The sequence below is a fragment of the Haliotis rufescens genome, unplaced genomic scaffold (assembly GCF_023055435.1).
Source record: "Haliotis rufescens isolate VD_foot unplaced genomic scaffold, xgHalRufe1.0.p SCAF_22, whole genome shotgun sequence".
Classification (NCBI taxonomy): Eukaryota; Metazoa; Mollusca; class Gastropoda; order Lepetellida; family Haliotidae; genus Haliotis; species Haliotis rufescens.
The window spans coordinates 3,778,957-3,800,394 of NW_025963913.1; the positions used below are offsets into that span (position 1 = coordinate 3,778,957).

General features: G+C 43.3%; 1 pseudogene; it reads left to right on the forward strand.

The window, feature by feature from the left end:
- Window positions 1-21,438, forward strand: part of LOC124136377 — an 80,079-nt pseudogene that overhangs the window by 32,540 nt on the left and 26,101 nt on the right.

The window sequence follows — 21,438 nt, forward strand, 5'->3', positions numbered from 1 at the left end:
CCAGATCTCTCACCAATCGAGCACATGTGGGATGAGATCAACCACGTGTTCCACGGACACTCCAGAAGGTTCGAAACATGCTCCAGCAGATATGGACAGATATGCCACAGGACGCCTGGTCCATTCCATGAGACGAAGATGTGTTGCTTGCATCGCAACCAGAGCCAGACAAACATACTATTGATTTATTAATTGACATTTTGGCATGTTCATGTTTTTTTTATGAAATCACACATTTTCTGAAGGCAGTATGGCAAATTAAACCATCCGAACACTTACAGGAGTCTTTTATCTGTTGCAAACCAAAATTTGTTTCAGATTTAGTAAAAATTATAACTTTGCATTAAATCTTATTCAATGTCACAGGAACTTTTGTTGTTAAGTATATATTTTTGTTGTTATGGATGTACACTTAAAACACATAAACCTTACACAAAATCATCCAATCACAGCTGCCAGATGATTCAATCTGCACTGAAGGCTCTACGAAACATGCTTGTCAAACGACTGATTCTGATTTGGTGCAGTAGAACCTGTATCTCGTATGAATATGATCAACAACCTAAATATATAAAGAAAAAAATTGGAATGTATTTACCCAACATTAGGTTTGTAAAGTAAATAACCTTATCATAATAGACTATGTATCTTGATTATAATAGGTAATCTAACGTGTGAAGAATTTAAAAAAATATGCATTTCTTTCTTCATCGGCATATCTTTAAGACATGCTTCATCAAGGCCAATTAACTATTTCAATACTGTATTCTCATATGTTGCATACAGTGACAACAGAAAACCGTATATGTCCGCAGACTAGCCGAATTTTGAGGACCAGAAGAAAGATTCTGTAGAAATTATGCATGTTACTACCTCCGATCATAAGTTTTCAACTGAATGTTCAAAGTTTATCGTTCTTCACATGACGAATGTGTTCTTCATAAACTCCACGATCTTTACATGTACCAGTATAATCAACAGATATAATACATTATCAACAGGTGAAATCTGGAGGAAATAAAGAATATCTATCTATCTACCTCTATTGAATGAAGCAAATAAACAACTGTAACGGCGAGTTATTCCGTTCGCCATTTGCAAAAAACATGTGATCAGCTGTGATGTCACAAACGGTAGACAAGGAAACGAGCACTGATAATAACGGGACCGATTGGTATTGTTATGTTGAGTAGTCGACCGGGGGTTATTGTGGGTAAACATATAGATTTAAGAACGTCATGGGTGGGTTAGTTTAAGGGTGAGTTGAACGGCTGACGTAGTAGTCCTTGCGTAGTAGCTTATGCCCATGCGGGTGTAGTGGCTGGGAAGACGTGACGATGGCACGCTTCTTGCATGCTCGGGTAGGCGGAAGCCATGATTGAGAGAGCCGAGATGTAAGGAGCGTGTTCATTGGTTGTGTCTGTTTTCCTGGTCACATGGTCCGCGTGTTGGCTTTATGAGCCTACCCTGGGTAGGGAATCGTACAGTGTGCGACATACGCTTGCAGTCGAAAAGCGCACGTTAAATCTCCAATATAAGTAAGTAAGGGAATCGTCAGTCGTCACTCACCAGTACCTGTTAAGCACGGTCGACTGCCGCGTCCTGAATCAGGATCATTTATTATTATTATAGGGTTTTCGTTGAGGTGTTAGATTAAGATGTACGGGCGGGGGAAAAGTAGAGTAGTGATTGAATAGGTTTGTTTATAGACGTTTTACTTTTAGGAGTTAAGTTAGACGGGTGGTTAATAGTACAAGTTTAAGTTATAAGGTTGAATAGGTTTACGTAGGTAGGGAAGGGGGAAAATTACGTATGGTATTGAAAAGTTTAGGATTTTGCCCCTGTTGTTTTGTTTTGTTAAATAAACTTTAAATCCAACTTCATTCTTTGTGTTTTCTTTATGATTAGAATTGATAACCCGGTCAGGAGCCTCCTAGAACGTAGAGACAAAGGAATACTGCCGAGGGAGAAGAGAACACAACGCAAAAATACCGCAGTATAACATCTGACCTTTTGTCAAATATCTCTATAAGTCTACTGTCACTGGGCGCCTTTTACAGTTGTTTACACAAACACTTTCAAATTTAAAGAACAAAATTGTATATTTATTGAAATATGCTGTAAATGGCTGATTGTCTGGTTTTGGCAAGGGACAACTAAATGTGATCACAGTCGCCACTACATTTGCAAAGTGGCATACTAATCAAAGGTGGCATAACACGGATCCTTCCACCTTGCTCTGCATCCCCTCTCAGATTTACAACTGCATCTCAGGAGCTAGCCTTGCTCCAAGGCTGTACTGAAAGAAAAGTCCATTGATGTGTAGTAATTCTATCCTCCTCAAATAGGCAAGTCTAGACAGTACTCCAGTCTCCCATAGGAACAACTTGTTCTTATTATTTACAGAATCTAGAACTTATGATTTAAATTAATAACTATTGCCTTAAAGACTTGTGCAAGTGTACCCAGAAGCTCTTGGCATGGCTAAGAAGTTTGTGGTAGTGTAGTCAACATTGGCTCGCAGCCATGTGTTATTGATATTACACATCCTCTTTCAGTTGGTGTGGAAAGGTCTGTTTCGGCCTCCAAACTTTGTCGCCAACAGTCAGGCCAGCTTGAAATGCAGCTCGTTTGACATGTTGGTACAAAGCAGCTGATGTAGGAGGAATGGAATCAATTCATACGAGATATACTAGAATTTCATTGCTCCATGGCGGACATATTGGATTTTTTTAGAAGGACCCGTAACCTTAAATATTTGGAATGTCATTACCTACAACTGTGCCAAGTTTCATGTTTTTATCACAAAGTGCACAATTGTTCAAGAAACAGCTGCAAAAGATCTTCCAGTCTTCCAGTTCAATCCGCTTAATTCTTAAGTCATGCAGTTTGTGACAAAGATTGAATCTCGTCACTTATTTATTGTTTGAAGGAAGTTCATGACTCACTATTAACAAATCAAAATATAAAATTTATTTACAAAGCATTTCTATATTTTTTTCATTATAATGATATTTGCAGGATCATCAGTACAAAATATCCTTATGGTCACAAATACTTACAATCCACTTCATGTCCCAATAATTAAATTTTCGTTCTGTTCATTGAAATTCCAGCATTCTGATAAGCTGAATTGGTCACGTGTCATTGCATTCATTTCCTAATGAATGTAAAAAATTAAGCCACGCCCACCGAGGCGCACTACTTTTATAACTGCGGAATATCGGGGAATCCCAATATGACAGTCGGGGGAATTCCCTTGCTCACGTGTATTGTCATGCACGGGACAATTAGCGACTTTCATGCATATTCATTGACCAAATTGCCCTTTGAAACCGAAGGCCGAGAATGAATGAAACAGCAAGCGTGCAGGCTCGCTCGCCTGTTTTTTCCCCGCTCGCCTCGGTTCAACTTTCATGTCTTTGGGTTTCATTTTTAACTAGCATTTTCCAACTGTGTTTTACCATTATCAGGGAAGTAATGTTAGAATTTGGCGGTAACTTACCATGTTATTTGAAACAGCCACCTTCTCCCTGACATGTTCGTTACAGTCTGAATGTTGCAGTTCTTTTCGCTTCTTGCCGTAATTGACAGGTCCAATGAATATTGTTTTGATTCTACTCTCCGTTGATTGGCTACTGACTGTAGGCGTGTTATGTTATGTGCATAAATTAAACAATCACCTGATTCATGTCACGCCAAGTGTGTATTCCTACACCTGGAATGTTCATCAATCTCGTCATTTTTGTCTGTTTTGATATATGCAACTGTTTTTGGTTAAACTATTATAGATAAAACATGTTTTACGTTCTCGAATTTAATTATAAGCACTGACTGTTTGTTTTTTCCTGTTCATTGAGGTATGAATCGAAAAGCCGATGTGCAAACTTTTGTAAGAATCCGCTACGCGAATTCATACAGTTTGCACATCGGTTTTTCGATTCATACCTTAATGAACCGAAAAAAATACAGTCAGTCCTCAATTGGATGCAAAAGCGTTTGGGTGTTGGGATGATTGAAACTATTTGAATAAAAACATAATGATGTTTGATTTATCTAACATTTCTCTTGTGACAAATAGTGTTGGGAATTTGTTGTAAAAACATGTCGTATGACTGGAAATAAAGCACAACAGTGTCAACATGTTATTCTAACTTGTATATATTTCAGACTCCGAGTCTGATGATGAAGGGTATATGTGCATGGAGCTGCCCACTCTCATCAAGCAGCTCGAGTCCGTGCTGGACAAGTACCATGATGACGGGCAGATACTCAAGGTGAGTCTGTGCTGGACAAGTACCCCGATGATGGACAGATACTCAAGGTGAGTCTGTGCTGGACCAGTACCCCGATGATGGACAGATACTCAAGGTGAGTCTGTGCTGGACCAGTACCCCGATGATGGACAGATACTCAAGGTGAGTCCGGGCTGGACCAGTACCCCGATGATGGGCACATACTCAGGGTGAGTCTGTGCTGGACCAGTACCCTGATGATGGACAAATACTCAAGGTGAGACCGTGCTGGACCAGTACCCTGATGATGGGCAGATACTCAAGGTAAGTCCGGGCTGGACCAGTACCCCGATGATTGGCAGATACTCAAGGTGAGTTCGTGCTGGACCAGTGCACTGATGATGGACAGATACTCAAGGTGAGTCCGTGCTGGACCAGTACCCTGATGATTGGCAGATACTGAAGGTGAGTCAGTGCTTGACCAGTACCCTGATGATGTACAGATATTCAATGTGAGTCAGTGCTTGACCAGTACCCAGATGATGGGCAGATACTCAAGGTGAGTCAGTGCTGGACCAGTACCCTGATGATGTACGGATACTCAAGGTGAGTCAGTGCTGGAACAGTACCCATATGATGGGCAGATACTCAATGTGAGTCTGTGGTGGACCAGTACCCCGATGATTGACAGATATTCAAGGTGAGTCAGTGATCGACCAGTACCCAGATGATTGGCAGATACTGAAGGTGAGTCAGTGCTTGACCAGTACCCTGATGATGTACAGATATTCAAGGTGAGTCAGTGATGGACCAGTACCCAGATGATGGGCAGATACTCAAGGTGAGTCAGTGCTGGACCAGTACCCTGATGATGTACGGATACTCAAGGTGAGTCAGTGCTGGAACAGTACCCATATGATGGGCAGATACTCAATGTGAGTCTGTGGTGGACCAGTACCCCGATGATTGACAGATATTCAAGGTGAGTCTGTGGTGGACAAGTACCCAGATGATGTACAGATATTCAAGGTGAGTCAGTGATAGACCAGTACCCATATGATGGGCAGATACTCAATGTGAGTCAGTGCTGGACCGGTACCCTGATGATGTGCAGATACTCAAAGTGAGTTTGTGGTGGACCAGTACCCCGATGATTGACAGATATTCAAGGTGAGTCTGTGATGGACCAGTACCCCGATGATCGGCAGGTACTCAAGGTGAGTCTGTGGTGGACCAGTACCCAGATGATGGACAGATACTCAAGGTGAGTCAGTGATGGACAAGGACCCAGATGATGGGCAGATACTCAAGGTGAGTCAGTGCTGGACCAATACCCTGATGATGGGCAGATACTCAAGGTGAGTTTGTGGTGGACCAGTACCCAGATGATGGACAGATACTCAAGGTGAGTCTGTGGTGGACCAGTACCCAGATGATGGACAGATACTCAAGGTGAGTCAGTGATGGACAAGGACCCAGATGATGGGCAGATACTCAAGGTGAGTCAGTGCTGGACCAATACCCTGATGATGTACGGATACTCAAGGTGAATCAGTGCTGGACAAGTACCCAGATGATGGGCAGATACTCAAGGTGAGTCTGTGCTGGACCAGTACCCCGATGATGTACAGATACTCAAGGAGAGTCTGTGCTGGACCAGTACCCTGATGATATACAGATACTCAAGGTGAGTCTGTGCTGGACCAGTACCCCGATGATATACAGATACTCAAGGTGAGTCCGGGCTGGACCAGAACCCTGATGATATACAGATACTCAAGGTGAGTCTGTGCTGGACCAGTACCCTGATGATATACAGATACTCAAGGAGAGTCTGTGCTGGAACAGTACCCCGATGATCGGCAGATACTCAAGGTGAGTCTGTGCTGGACCAGTACCCTGATGACGGGCAGATACTCAAGGTGAGTCTGTGCTGGACCAGTACCCAGAAGATTGACAGATACTGAAGGTGAGTCTGTGCTATACCAGTAACCAGATGATTGACAGATACTGAAGGTGAGTCAGTGATGGACCAGTACCCAGATGATTGACAGATATTCAAGGTGAGTCCGTGCTGGACCAGTACTCAGATGATTGACAGATACTGAAGGTGAGTCAGTGTTGGACCAGTACCCAGATGATTGACAGATACTGAAGGTAAGTCAGTGTTGGACCAATACCCAGATGATTGACAGATATTCAAGGTGAGTCAGTGATGGACCAGTACCCCGATGATTGACAGATATTCAAGGTGAGTCAATGATGGACCAGTACCAAGATGATTGACAGATATTCAAGGTGAGTCAGTTTTTGACCAGTACGCAGATGATTTGCAAATATTCAAGCTGAGTCCATGCTAGACTAATAACCAGATGATTGACAGATATTCGAGGTGAGTCCGTCCTGGACCAGAACCCAGATGATTGACAGATACTGAAAGTGAGTCAGTGTTGAACTAATACCCAGATGATTGACAGATATTCAAAGTGAGACCGTGCTGGACCAGTACCCAGATGATTGACAGATATTCAAGGTGAGTCAGTGATGGACCCGTACCCAGATGATTGACAGATATTCAAGGTGAGTTAACACTTTAAGATGACATGTCATCTTTATGTGACAAAAATCAAATCTTGTCACACCTGAAACTTTTAAACGCATTTATCCTTAAAGATGTCTGTCTCTACAACATCAATATGGAGTGTGACTTTGTTATTTTTACCAGGAGTTGATCCAGAATGCTGAAGATGCCGAGGCCAGTGAGATGAGAATACTGTATGATGTCAGACATATTGAACCTGATCCCAGACTCCTGAAGAAGAAGCGTTACCTAGCCTCATTACAGGTGAACTTACTTGACAGAATGTCAATGCAGTATCAGACTAAATCCATAGGGTAGCTCTTACCAGCTTTTGAGCATAAGCCTAGTGACCATTAAAAACTAAATGGATGGAAATTTAACTACAGGATGAGAAGAATAAATGTTTTCAGTTTCAAAAGCAAACATCCCTATTAAATTATACAAAGATGTTAAATGAAAAGCTTTAAAATATGGCAGGTACTAATAATTGCTCTGAAATAGATATTTAGTTCTCATGGTTGAATGGTTAAATTGGACAAACTGGCATCAATGCCTTGTTCACAAGTAATGTACTGAACAATGTTTCAGGCCCCTGCCCTGTGTGTGAACAATGATGCCTTGCTCACAAGTAATCATCTTCCCGAGGCAAGAGAGGTAACTGACTATAAAAGTTAAGTTTCCACCCTTGCCGAACTAGGCTGGAATTACTGGGCTCGATCGTAGCGCCACCAGTGGCTATTACCAGATATGTCCCTTCTAAGCCTCTCCTATGGACCAATCAGATTCCACCTCCTGTATCACTTGCTGTTTGCTTCACACAAAATGGTGGCGCCCAGTCAAGACGATCTGATAGATAATCAAGATCTATATTGTGATAAAACGGGTCTTACATCGCGAAATGCATCAAATCACGTGAGCACCTTGATTAAAAACATGAACAGATTTGGAAAAGATCTGCTGACAACGAGTTGGCGGTGCACATGCTTTTCAAATCCTGCAATCGACCGAAATCTGCACGGCAGTTTACGAACCTGATTTAGATTTTGGTGCGCGAATTGATTGGACTATGCATAGACTCGTTAGTCCAGCCAAAATGTAACTCAACAATACCAGCCTAGTTTGGCAAGGGTTGAAACTGAACTGTTATAGTCAGTTAACTCTCTTGCCTCGGGAAGATGACAAGTAATGTACTGAGCTATGTTTCAGGCCCCATCCCTGTGTGTGTACAACAATGCCTTGTTCACAAGTAATGTACTGAGCTATGTTTCAGGTCCCAGCCCTGTGTGTGTACAATGATGCCTTGTTCACAAGTAATGTACTGAGCTATGTTTCAGGCCCCAGCCCTGTGTGTGTACAATGATGCCTTGTTCACAAGTAATGTACTGAGCTATGTTTCAGGCCCCAGCCCTGTGTGTGTACAACAATGCCTCGTTCACAAGTAATGTACTGAATAATCTTTCAGGCCCCAGCCCTGTGTGTGTACAATGATGCCTTGTTCACAAGTAATGTACTGAACAATGTTTCAGGCCCCAGCCTCGTGTGTCTGCAATGATGCCTTGTTCATAAGTAATGTACTGGGCTATGTTTCAGACCCCAGCCCTGTGTGTTTACATGATGCCTTATTCACAAGTAATGTACTGAACAATGTTTCAGGCCCAAGCCTCGTGTGTCTGCAATGATGCCTTGTTCACAAGTAATGTACTGAGTTATGTTTCAGGCCCAAGCCATGTGTGTGAACAATGATGCCTTATTCACAAGTAATGTACTGAACAATGTTTCAGGCCCAAGCCTCGTGTGTCTGCAATGATGCCTTGTTCACAAGTAATGTACTGAGTTATGTTTCAGGCCCCAGCCCTGTGTGTGTACATGATGCCTTGTTCACAAGTAATGTATTAAGCTATGTTTCAGGCCCCAGCCCTGTGTGTGTACAACAATGCCTTGTTCACAAGTAATGTACTGAGCTATGTTTCAGGCCCAAGCCTCGTGTGTTTACATGATGCATTGTTCACAAGTAATGTACTGAGCTATGTTTCAGGCCCCAGCCCTGTGTGTGTACAATGCTGCCTTGTTCACAAGTAATGTATTAAGCTATGTTTCAGGCCCCAGCCCTGTGTGTGTACAATGATGCCTTGTTCACAAGTAATGTACTGAGCTATGTTTCAGGCCCAAGCCATGTGTGTGAACAATGATGCCTTATTCACAAGTAATGTACTGAACAATGTTTCAGGCCCAAGCCTCGTGTGTCTGCAATGATGCCTTGTTCACAAGTAATGTACTGACCGATGTTTCAGGCCCCAGCCCTGTGTGTTTACCATGATGCCTTGTTCACAAGTAATGTACTGAGCTATGTTTCAGATCCCAGCCCTGTGTGTGTACAATGATGCCTTGTTAACAAGTAATGTACTGAGCTATGTTTCAGGCCCAAGCCCCGTGTGTGTACATGATGCCTTGTTCACAAGTAATGTACTGAGCTATCATTCAGATGCCAGCCCTGTGTGTGTACAATGCTGCCTTGTTCACAAGTAATGTACTGAACAATATTTGAGGCCCCAGTCCTGTGTGTGTACAATGATGCCCTCTTCGCAAGTAATGTACTGAGCTATGTTTCAGGCCCCAGCCCTGTGTGTGTACAATGATGCCTTGTTCACAAGTAATGTAATGAGCTAAGTTTCAGGCCCCAGCCCTGTGTGTGTACAATAACGCCTTGTTCATGAGTAATGTACTGAGCTATGTTTCAGGCCCCAGCCCTGTGTGTGTACAATGATTCCTTGTTCACAAGTAATGTACTGAGCTATGTTTTAGGCCCCAGCCCTGTGTGTGTACAATGATGCCTTGTTCACAAGTAATGTACTGAGCTATGTTTCAGGCCCCAGCCCTGTGTGTGTACATGAAGCGTTGTTCACAAGTAATGTACTGAATTATCTTTCAGGCCCCAGCCCTGTGTGTGTACAATGATGCCTTGTTCACAAGTAATGTACTGAACAATGTTTCAGGCCCCAGCCCTGTGTGTGTACAATGATGCCTTGTTCACAAGTAATGTACTGAGTTATGTTTCAGGCCCCAGCCATGTGTGTTTACATGATGCCTTGTTCACAAGTAATGTACTAAGCTATGTTTACAGGCCCCAGCCTCGTGTGTGTACAATGCTTCCTTGTTCACAAGTAATGTACTGAGTTATGTTTCAGGCCCCAGCCCTTTGTGTGAACAATGATGCCTTGTTCACAAGTAATGTACTGAACAATGTTTCAGGCCTAAGCCTCGTGTGTCTGCAATGATGCCTTGTTCACAAATAATGTACTGAGTTATGTTTCAGGCCCCAGCCCTGTGTGTGTACAATGATGCCTTGTTCACAAGTAATGTACTGAGCTATGTTTCAGACCCCAGCCCTGTGTGTGTACAATGATGTCTTGTTAACAATTAATGTACTGAGCTATGTTTCAGGCCCCATCCCTGTGTGTGAACAATGATTCCTTATTCACAAGTAATGTACTGAACAATGTTTGAGGCCCAAGCCTCGTGTGTCTGTAATGATGCCTTGTTCACAAGTAATGTACTGAGTTATGTTTCAGGCCCCAGCCATGTGTGTGTACATGATGCCTTGTTCACAAGTAATGTCCTGAGCTATGTTTCAGACCCCAGTCCTGTGTGTGTACAATAACGCCTTGTTCACAAGTAATGTACTGAGCTATGTTTCAGGCCCCAGCCCTGTGTGTACAACAATGCCTTGTTCACAAGTAATGTACTGAGCTATGTTTCAGGCCCTAGCCCTGTGTGTTTACAATGATGCCTTGTTCACAAGTAATGTACTGAGCTATGTTTCGGGCCCCAGCCCTATGTGTTCAATAAGCCTTGTTCACAAGTAATGTACTGAGCTATGTTTCAGGCCCCAGCCCTGTGTGTACAACAATGCCCTGTTCACAAGTAATGTACTGAGCTATGTTTCAGGCCCCAGCCCTGTGTGTGTACAATCAAGCCTTGTTCACAAGTAATGTACTGAGCTATGTTTCAGGCCCCAGCCCTGTGTGTGTACAATGATGCCTTGTTCACAAGTAATGTACTGAACAATGTTTCAGGCGCAAGCCTCGTGTGTCTGCAATGATGCCTTGTTCACAAGTAATGTACTGAACAATATTTCAGGCCCAAGCCTCGTGTGTCTGCAATAACGCCTTGTTCACAAGTAATGTACTGAGTTATGTTTCAGGCCCCAGCCCTGTGTGTGTACATGATGCCTTGTTCACAAGTAATGTACTGAGCTATGTTTCAGACCCCAGCCCTGTGTGTGTACAATAACGCCTTGTTCACAAGTAATGTACTGAGCTATGTTTCAGGCCCCAGCCCTGTGTGTACAACAATGCCTTGTTCACAAGTAATGTACTGAACAATGTTTCAGATCCCAGCCCTGTGTGTGTACATGATGCCTTGTTCACAAGTAATGTACTGAGCTATGTTTCAGACCCCAGCCCTGTGTGTGAACAATGATGTCTTGTCCACAAGTAATGTACTGAGCTATGTTTCAGATCCCAGCCCTGTGTGTGTTGAAAGCTGCCTTGTTCACAAGTAATGTACTGAGCTATGTTTCAGGCCCCAGCCCTGTGTGTACAATACTGCCTTGTTCAAAAGTAATGAGGGGTGGTCGGGTAGCCTAGTGGTTAAAGCGTTCGCTCGTCATGCCGAAGACCCAGGTTCGATTCCCGACATGGGCACAATGTGTGAAGCCCATTTCTTGTGTCCCCTGGCGTGATATTACTGGAATATCGCTATGTTTCAGGCCCCAGCCCTGTGTGTGTACAATGATGCCTTGTTCACGGAGAAGGACTGGCGCGGAATCAAGATGCTACATGACAGCGTCAAGGAGGAGGAACCTCTCAAAGTTGGACGGTTTAGGCTTGGATTTAAATCTGTGTTCCATGTCACTGGTAAGACCTTGGTGATTGTTTTCTTTGATCAGATGTTGGAATCAGAAAGATAACATAAACAAATGTTAGGATTTAGATTTTGGAAGGTTCTTTGCATGAAATGAGTGTCACTTGATAAGTCAATGGCTTCTTGACAAGTAAGTGAACATGAACACTATGTCCTGATTAAACGTGTTCGCTTTCACAAAATTTAATGTTTCCTTTTTAGATTTCAGTTGTCTGTTAGTCGTGCGCAACCTCATTCTTGTCCGTTTATTGAAACATAAACACAAACTTATATGGCTGGTCATTCGGTCAAAAAATACAAAGTTGCAAAAAAGGACAAAAGTATGCAATAAAGGTAAAATATGACAAATAAAGAACTAAATGTAACTACTAAAGGTCAAAATACAATATTAACAGTCAAATGTTATGAAAAGACGTCATAACAAGAAAAGAAAGAACAATGTGTACGAAAGAACGTCAGTGATCACGAAAGGACGTTTTCAATGAAGAACGTCAGTGAGCACGAAAGGACAATGTGTACATTTATTTTTTGACCGAATGGCCGCCCATAAACTTATAGCTTCATTAGCCAATCAAATGCCACAGAATCACTTGTAATATATTTTTGAAGTTATTACCACAACTGTTGCGGGTTTACATTTTGGAAGATTCCTTACAGATATTTGAATTTTCAGTTGTTATGTAGTGGAACATTTGACATGCAAGTGATATCACAAACATTATTTCATCATTAAACTTTCTTTTACAAAACTTTTCAGATTTCCCATGTGTCATAAGCGGGGACACTGTGTTGTTCATCAACCCTCAGGAGAAGAATAGTGACCGAGTCTGCTACATGAAGAAACTGAGAGAACTTCCCAATGAGATCAAGAAGATGATCCTTAATGTCTTCAGTGGCATCTTTGATTTCACATCAGACACGGTACACAAGGGCTATTACAGTGGAACCATCTTCTGGTTCCCCCTCAGAACCAACATCTCAAAGCTGTCGGACAACCTTTACAGAGAGGAGGAAGTCAAGGATCTTTTCCAAGCGTTTAAGTCTGAGGCGTCCATCACTCTCTTATTTCTGAAGTCAATAGAGAAGATACAATTGTACCAGAGACTGGGCGGAAAGATACAAGTCCAGTTCTCACTGCAGCTGTCTCAAGACTGTCTCCAGCATGTGAGGACAGAGAAGCAAGACTTCATGAGAAAAGTGAAGCAGGCACAAGGAGGAATACCAGCAGCATCTGTAGAGAGTCAGTTGACTTTAACTGTGGAAACAGTGGATGTTGCAGGGCCTAAGTCCTCACAGCAATGGATTGTCATCAACTTCTACAAAGGAGGAACTATGAGTCCAAAGTTCAGAGATCTTTGCAGTGACAGAGCTCTTTCCTACTCCCCTTATGTGGGTCTGGCTGTTCCTCTGGGTCAGCAGTGTAAAGGTCATGTGTTTTGTTTCCTCCCACTCTCCCTGGAGAGTCGCAGTCCCACAGGGCTGCAGGTTCATGTGAATGGTTTCTTTGCTTTGAATCAGGACAGGAGACACGTCAAGTGGCCAACAGCAGATCAGCTTCAAAATCAGGCTCACACCGACAAGGCTATGGAGTGGAACAAGTGTCTTGTGAGTGAAGTTCTGCCTGAGGTGTATTATAGCATTGTAAATGCTCTTGTTCAATGTTGCAAGGTGCATACTAATTCAATTATCATCATTCAGCAAATCTACAGAATGATACCAGACATTGATGAAGTTGATGTGAATTGGAAGCCGCTTGTTTCAACATTGCTGGAGCAGCTACACAACATACCTTTTCTGTTCACACCGAGTCACCAGAAGATGGGGATCAAGATGAAGGATGCCTTTCTTGTGGATGTGGCCAATGACGCTTATTCGTTAATCGTTGAAATATTTACTCTGTACAAGAAATACATCGTCCCAGTACCTTCGAAACTCATGAGGACTTTGGAAAAACATTTCAGCTCCAACATTCACAAAGTGACACCTAAAGATGTCTGTGACACACTGAGATTGAGCAACCATTTTACAAGATTACCAAGACAGAAGAAACTCATGCTGTTGAAATATCTCCTGGAATCTGATCAGTACACGCACCTGAGGGGTCTGTGTCTTCTTCCAGTGGCTGATGGCAACTTTGTGGCGTTCGGAGCACCTGCTGCTGTGTTCATCTGTGACCAGCCAGAGGATGTCAAACTCTTCCCAGGGCTGGAAAGTCAGTTGGTTTCACTGGACCTTCCTGAAGATTTAAAACAAGCTCTGATGAAACGGGCAGCTGGCGGTAGGTTGCTTTTATCTTGATACAACCAATTACAGCAGTAGATGTTTCTAGTTCTCCTGAAACAAAGATTCATGTAGCTTATATCCTGGCATGTTTTCTTTGGTAATCTTTAGATTTTGGTTTTCTTGAATGGGAGGTTGGTGTGTTTTTTGGCCACTTTGCATAATTTGATGTCCATTAATCCATCATTTCATCGTACATTGACAGTTTCACCATCTCAGATATGGCATGACGTGTAGCAAGACAATGGTACAATTATTTGTAAATCCCAATAATAAGACAACATTATTTAAAAAGGAAAGGCGAACATTTAAAATGATCTTGTCAGACCTAACTCATACAACATCCCATACATTGGACTACAATAGTGAACAAGATATAGATGCATATTCATGAGGTCCAAGTCAAAATGATTAGGATACATGTTTCAAGTGGAAAATCTTGGATCATTCCAGGAAAGGTAGGGATGGGGCTATTGTCATGTTTCCATATAATGCAAACGTCTTTCTAGTTTTCTTATGGCCTGTTATGAAAACACCAAAAAAAAATTAATTACTTATTAATTAATAACAAATTAACTGATAACAAACAGTAGTTAAAAACACAACTCACAATATATACTGAACAGCATTGAAAACGAACCACCATGAAAATGGATGTATTTTATCTGGGCTTAAGTCACGTGAAAATATATAAGTGAATGAGTAATATACGACGTTATGGACGAAGGATGAAGAAGAACAGCTCGTCAAAAACACATTCCTAAATTTTTTGTGAGCGAAATCACCAAAACGCAACAAATTGCGTGCACATCATGGAAAACGCGTTTTGTTTCACGGGAAGCATGCAGAATAGGGCTATAAAAGAGAGACTTTTAAAAGCCACATCACTTGTTGCTGCAGATGTAAAGGGTACTGACACAAGAAATGCCAAGATTAACAGCAGAGGAACGTGAACTTGCCTTGGGCATGCTTCAAGTTGGTACGTCAAGTAGAGTCGTTGCACAACAGTTTCAATGCCATCATTCAACAGTCCTCAGGCTACTGAGCAGATTCCAGCAGACAAGAACCACCAGAGATCGACCACGTCCGGGTCAACGTTGTGTACCTATACCACGTCAGGATCGCCATATTGTTTGACAGCATCTTCGTGATCATACACTTCCGGCTACCAGGACAGCAGCAACCGTACAAGGCCGACGGAATTGATCAGTGCTGACACCGTACGTCCACGTCTCCGCTCAGCAGGGCTACGTGCTCGACGTCCATATGTTGGACCCATACTCACTGATCGACATCGAAATGAACGTCTGCGTTGGGCCAAAAGGCATCGTCATTGGAGATTGCTGCAGTGGCATGGTGGGGGGGGAGTGTCATGGTGTGGGGCGGCATCAGTCATAACCATCAAACAGAGCTCCATGTTTGTCGTCGAGGAGTTAATGCCCTTTACTACAGGAATAACATATTGGCAAATCACGTCATCCCATTCTTTCATCAGCACCAGGATATGAACACCTTCCAGCAAGATTATGCAAGAGCGCACAAACCACGTGTTTCAACACAGTACCTAGCGATCAATAATGTGCCTCTGCTTCCATGGCCAGCCCTGTCAACCGATCTATCACAAGTTGAACATCTAGGGGATTACCTGGGTTAACGCCTCTCACATCGTCCGCAAGTACAGAACCTGAGAGAACTTGAAGATACACTACGTCGAGTGGAATGCCCCAGAACACTATTCGCAGACTAATTCGATCAATGAGAAGACATTGCACGGCCTGTGTTGCTGTCAATGGCGGACATACCAGATATTGACTTTTCAGTTTAACCCTATGTGTCTTCCTTACACTGTAATTACTGTGTGGTATTCCTGTTTCCTTTGTCGTCTTTCTTAATAATCCGTCTATGTCTGTTCTAATCAAATACGGTCATTGCTCAAGTTGTTTTTGTAATATTTCAAGATTTATTGCTGGTGCGTTTTCAATGCTGTTCAGTATATATATATATATATGAAAAGAGATATAGATTTCGAACTTATGTTTTCAGAATCTTCATTTTATTTTGATTTATCTCGGCCTTTAACATTTATCCCGCGATATGCCAAGAGAGGCACGGGCCACCGAGCCGTGGATGCCCGTGCCTATAATAAAAACAGAAGATGAGATTGGGTTAAATGGCCGAGGGTGTGCAGGTACCAGTGGGCTACTAAGCTGCTAGTTGTGTATACCAAAATGCTACCGTTGCCATGGCCACTAGAGTGGCCAACGGCGATTCGCAGCTTGCGCTGCTGGCCTGAGACTCCTACCGCTGTCCGGCCCCCATGGTAGCATATTTAAATGCTACCATTGCTTGGCAACTACCACGCTCCCAAAAGCAGCTCCAGCTGCTGGCCTAAGTCAGACTACGGCTGCCCGGCCCCAGGGAGCCGGCCAAAGCAGATCCCACTGCCTGGCCCCATTAGCAAAACCATTGTGTGATTACCGCCGCAGACCCAACTGTCAGCTACCGCTTGACAAGACAACTTCCGCCACCGGGCCCATATACGTGGCAGTTGTTTACCCCAACGTATGTTATTTTACGGTTCCCCGCCTGAAAAGTCGGGAAAGACAAGGTTCCCACTGAGAAGCAGGTAACCCCGGAAAGGTTCCTGCTGAAAAGCAGGTATCCTTAAGCACGAGTATTAATTTGGAAGCAAGTTAATTTGTTACTAGCAGTGTAGCCCACAAGAGCCCCGCCACAAAGCACCATAGTGCTACCCCACACCCACGGCCACGCGACACGCGGTGATAGCATTGTTGCCCAGCTTGCCTATGTACTGAAAAGAAACACTAACCTGTGGAGATAACATCCTTACTGGCGCAAAACAAGTGCCAGGGCATGCAATAAATTGTCCGTAAACACACACAGTCCTTTGTCACTGAGGTGGAAGCCCTCCCAGGCGTACCATGTCTTGTCTGATGCCAGGATCTGGGGATGTGGCACTATTGTACCGCCGAGCTCTTTGACTCGGTTGGCCAGTCGGCGGTTGATATTCTTCCGCATCCCCTCGATCTTAAGTGGATCCCTGGCATCGTGCCAGTAGCGCCTGGGCAGCATTGAGGATACGATGATCTTGGTGTCAGGAAGCTGGAGTTGTATCAGGATTGATGCCACCATGTCAAGGTAGAGTTGGCTGCCCTTGACCGAGCACAGGTCGTTGGAGCCCAGGTGAATGATGAGGGCTCTGGGGCTGCGCCGTGTCGCCTTGACCTGTGCATCTAGAATGGCGTCCAGCTCCTTCCACCTCATCCCCCCTCGTGCCAGCCATAGCATCCTCGGTTGGTTAAGCTTGCCTATGAGGGACTGAAGGGCCCTTTTTGTGACCTTGATGTTACCAGTTGACAGGATGTCTTGGATTTCCATTGTCGCCTCCTTGATCTTGGACTCTGGGATTCTTATCTGCATTGCATTGGTGTCAATTTCCAGCCCTAAGAATGTCAGTTTGGTCGTGGGGCCCACCGTCTTGTCGTGCGCAATAGGGACCCCAAGCTTTTCTAGTGTATACATGCATCCGTTGAGGTTGTCTGAGCAGTGGCTGGTGCCTGCTGTGCCCCCCGTTAGGAAGTCATCCAGGTGATGCATGATCGGACACGTTAGAAGATGTGATTGCATGCACCATTGCAAGAAGGTACTAAACGCTTCAAATATGGCGCAAGATATGGAGCAGCCAAATGGTAAGCATTTATCAAAATAGAACTCACCTTCGAATCTGATGCCTAGCAGCTCGAAATCGGATGGGTGGACTGGTATAATTCTAAAGGCCGACTGAATGTCGAATTTTGCTAGTAGTGCTCCCTTCCCCAGTTGTTGAACCATATGAGTAGCTTCATCAAATCTGGCATACACAACGGAACAGGCCTCTCTGTGTCTATGAAGTCGTTTATAGATATACCCCTGGGATAGGATAGATGGTGAATTAGACGGAATTCCTCCGCATGCTTACCCAGATGCTGACCATAGCCTGGCTGCTTCTTGGGCACCAGGCCTATTGGGGATACTTGGAGGTTGTCCAGGGGGGTGTCCTTGAAGGGGCCCGCCATCCTGCCAAGGTCGACTTCCTTTTGTAGTTTTTGTTTCACGTAGCCTGCCGTGTCTTGGTGCGTGGCTGATCGCAAGTTTTCGTGCCAGGCGACCCGTGCTAAAACCTACCCATAAATAATTTGCATCTCTGTAATTGACCCTAACATATTGGCGTAACCAGGGTGCCATTTCATTCAATTTACCTGCCTTGACGGCTGGTTTTCTGTTAGGGAAAGGCTGATTGGGCTTGTATGGGGTCGGTTGGACCCCATTCCCTCGAAAGCAGGTCTTAGAGCTGTGGGAATGTTTGCCACACTTACCCCATTTGTGAGTGTACTTACAGCTGACCCTGCTACAGCCAAATATATTATAATCCAAGCATACCTGACTGGCGATGTCCCCCTGTATGCTTGTCATTGTGCCCTGCCCGCCTGATTCTGGTTGTCGTACCGGCAGTGTGACCATGTACTTCAGCCACAACCCGTCGATGTTGTCCCAGCGTCGTGAGGGGTCCCTTGACATTCTGTGTCGAAATTGTTGGTCGTAGATTGATCAGGCCTCCCCCTCGAATCGAAGTGCCGCCGTTCTTATGGTTTCCATGTAGGACAGCAACGCCTGGGTTGTGCGGACCTCGGAGTGCCTACTAACATAGATATACATGAAAATGTGGAAAGCTGAAGTCCAGCTTGCCAGGGACAGGCGCTTTGGTTGCTGCTTTATTGGTTTAAAAATTATCTTACATGAGGAGTCGTACGCCATGGTAATCGTACCATCCTCGTGACTTCCCTCGGTGTTTGGTAGGATTGTGCAGAGGTCGACAAACTCGCCACGCCAGATTTTTTCCCTCACCTGTTGTTTGACGTGTGCGTCTATTCCAAGCCTTACCTGTTGGTTTGCGCTAACCGGGCCGGGTGCTGAATGTTCCAGCAACTGGAGTATTTTTTCCAGTTGCTCGTTTACCTGGGTAGCCGAGTTTGCAGCCTGCGCTGCATTTACGAGCTGCGCCGATTAAACGTTAATTGTGTTGCCACCTTCGATATTTCCGTAATTGAAAGACTCACCATCAGCTGTTGCCTCCTGCATAATGTGTACTCCCGGGGTTTGTCTCCTGGTTGTCCTGGCCTGCTTGGCTCCCCTCACAAGCTTGTGGTTGACGGCTGATCTTCTCTTGGGAGGCATCACGAAAGGTCGAGGTGGTGAGTTGGTATTCCACAAGTGTAAAATGTCCCGAGGATGAAGTTCGGGAGTAGAACGAAATAAATGCGATAGGGCGACTGCTGAAATAGGTTGTATTCAAAGCGTAATCGGCGAAACGGTCGCGATTGTGTAAATGCGATACAGATAGCGTTGAAATAGATGTTATTCAAAGTGTAATCAGTGAAACGGTCGTGACTGGGTGCAAAGGAAACGTACAAAGCGAAAGCGATTAGATACAGCGAAACGCGTGTGTACTTGAAGAGGGTCGGTGCGCGAATGAGGGGCTTTAACAAAGGCGGGATGATATTTATTATAGTATACAATATTACAATGCATATATAGATCTATATTTTAAAATTGTATTCAGCATATTAATTATATTTTATTATATACGCCTAAAAAAAGAAACGCAAAGCCAGATTTGTGTGAGGTAGGAAAATACATTCATTTAAGAAACCGTACAAGGAATTGAGCCAAAATGTTGTGGAGAGAACACTTTGTAATCTCGATTTTTCTAATTTTTATCAAAATATGACAAATATTATTTTGAAAAAATTATGAAAAAGGATCGGTATCGGTGGTATCGGTGATCAGTAAGAATTGGAACCTAGGTAAAAAATTGAAGTGTTTTTTTGTACGTTTTGACGGAAAATTTGACATGAACCAAAATCAACTCTCTGTCTGTAGAATGAAAATTATCAAAATCCTTATTTCTGAAAAAATTGAATGGTAGATTTTCTTGAAATCATGATTAAAAACCCATGAAGATTATGGAATACTTCACTAATATTTCAATGTAACCAAAAATGTCATGATACACACAAGTGAAAATTTCGATGATACTAATTCGCATAAACTTTAAACACACATAGTTCTTTAATCGGACCAATGTAACTGAGGACTTGCTTAATCCTCCTCTTCATAAACTGATGCATTATTTACAATTTTGTTGACTGTGTGTCCACCATCTTGGTTTTGAAGTCTGCGTCACGAGTTATGATCGGCTATACTACAAAGGGGAAGCTAGCCAAGGACAATAGTAAAATCACAAAAACAGAAACACTGGTAGCTTTCTTACACATTCTAAGTAATGATAACTCTGTAAAAATCAAAACACAATGTCTTCATTCAGATAGTGAATTAGCCAAGATGCTTGGCGTGCCACAGCCGACTGACGAACCCCAGCTCTGGCAATTAGCACGTCTCACATCAGTGAAGGCAATCAGAGCAGACTGCTTATCCTATCTGTTTACATCTTTGGCTTGACCTTTGTACTTAAGCATGTGACCCATGAAGATCTGGGGTAGAATAGGTATTCAGCAACCCAGGCTTGCTGTAAAAAGCGACTATGCTTGTCGAAAGAAGCGACTAACAGGATCAGGTAGTCAGACTGATACATGACATTGTATCCCAATTGCATGGATCGATGCTCATGATGTCAATCACTGGATTGTCTGCCCCAGGCTCGATTATTTACATACCGCCATCAAATAGCTGGAATATTGCTGAATGTGGCATGAAACAACAAACAAATCAAAACAAAAAACTAACATATGATCCTTACACAGTCACAAAGAAGCTAAAACTTGATCCCAAAGATGGCAACTGAAATTGTTCAAAAGATTCAAATACAGTTTTCAATTTTGCAGCCACAACAGCCATATGGAAAAACCTATTTGTTATTGTTCAGTCATTTTTGTCCACATTTTGGATGAGATACTTTTTACAAGTTTCAGCTAACCTGAACTGAATGTTGTCTGTCATGTTTCAGTTCCATTCCATCCAATTTTATCAATTGTTCAAGGCAATATGTAGTTGAGCTATATGGAATTTTATACCATATTGAACATTTGGACGTTGATAACATTTTGAGGCGAATGTGCTTGTCGTAAGAAGCGAATAACGGGAACGGGTGGTCGGGCTTACCGCTTGGTTGATGCATGTCATAGATCCCAATTGTGTGGAACGATGCTGATGATATCAATCACTGGATTGTCTGCTCCAGACTCAATTATTTACAGACCGCCGTCATATAACTGGAACATGCTGAGTGCAGCGTTAAACAACAAACAAACAAACATAAGATTTTGGTGCCCATTAGTTATTCTCTCCATATGCATTCTGTTTGCTGTAGAGACACAAGTCCAAAGAAGATTACATTTTGCA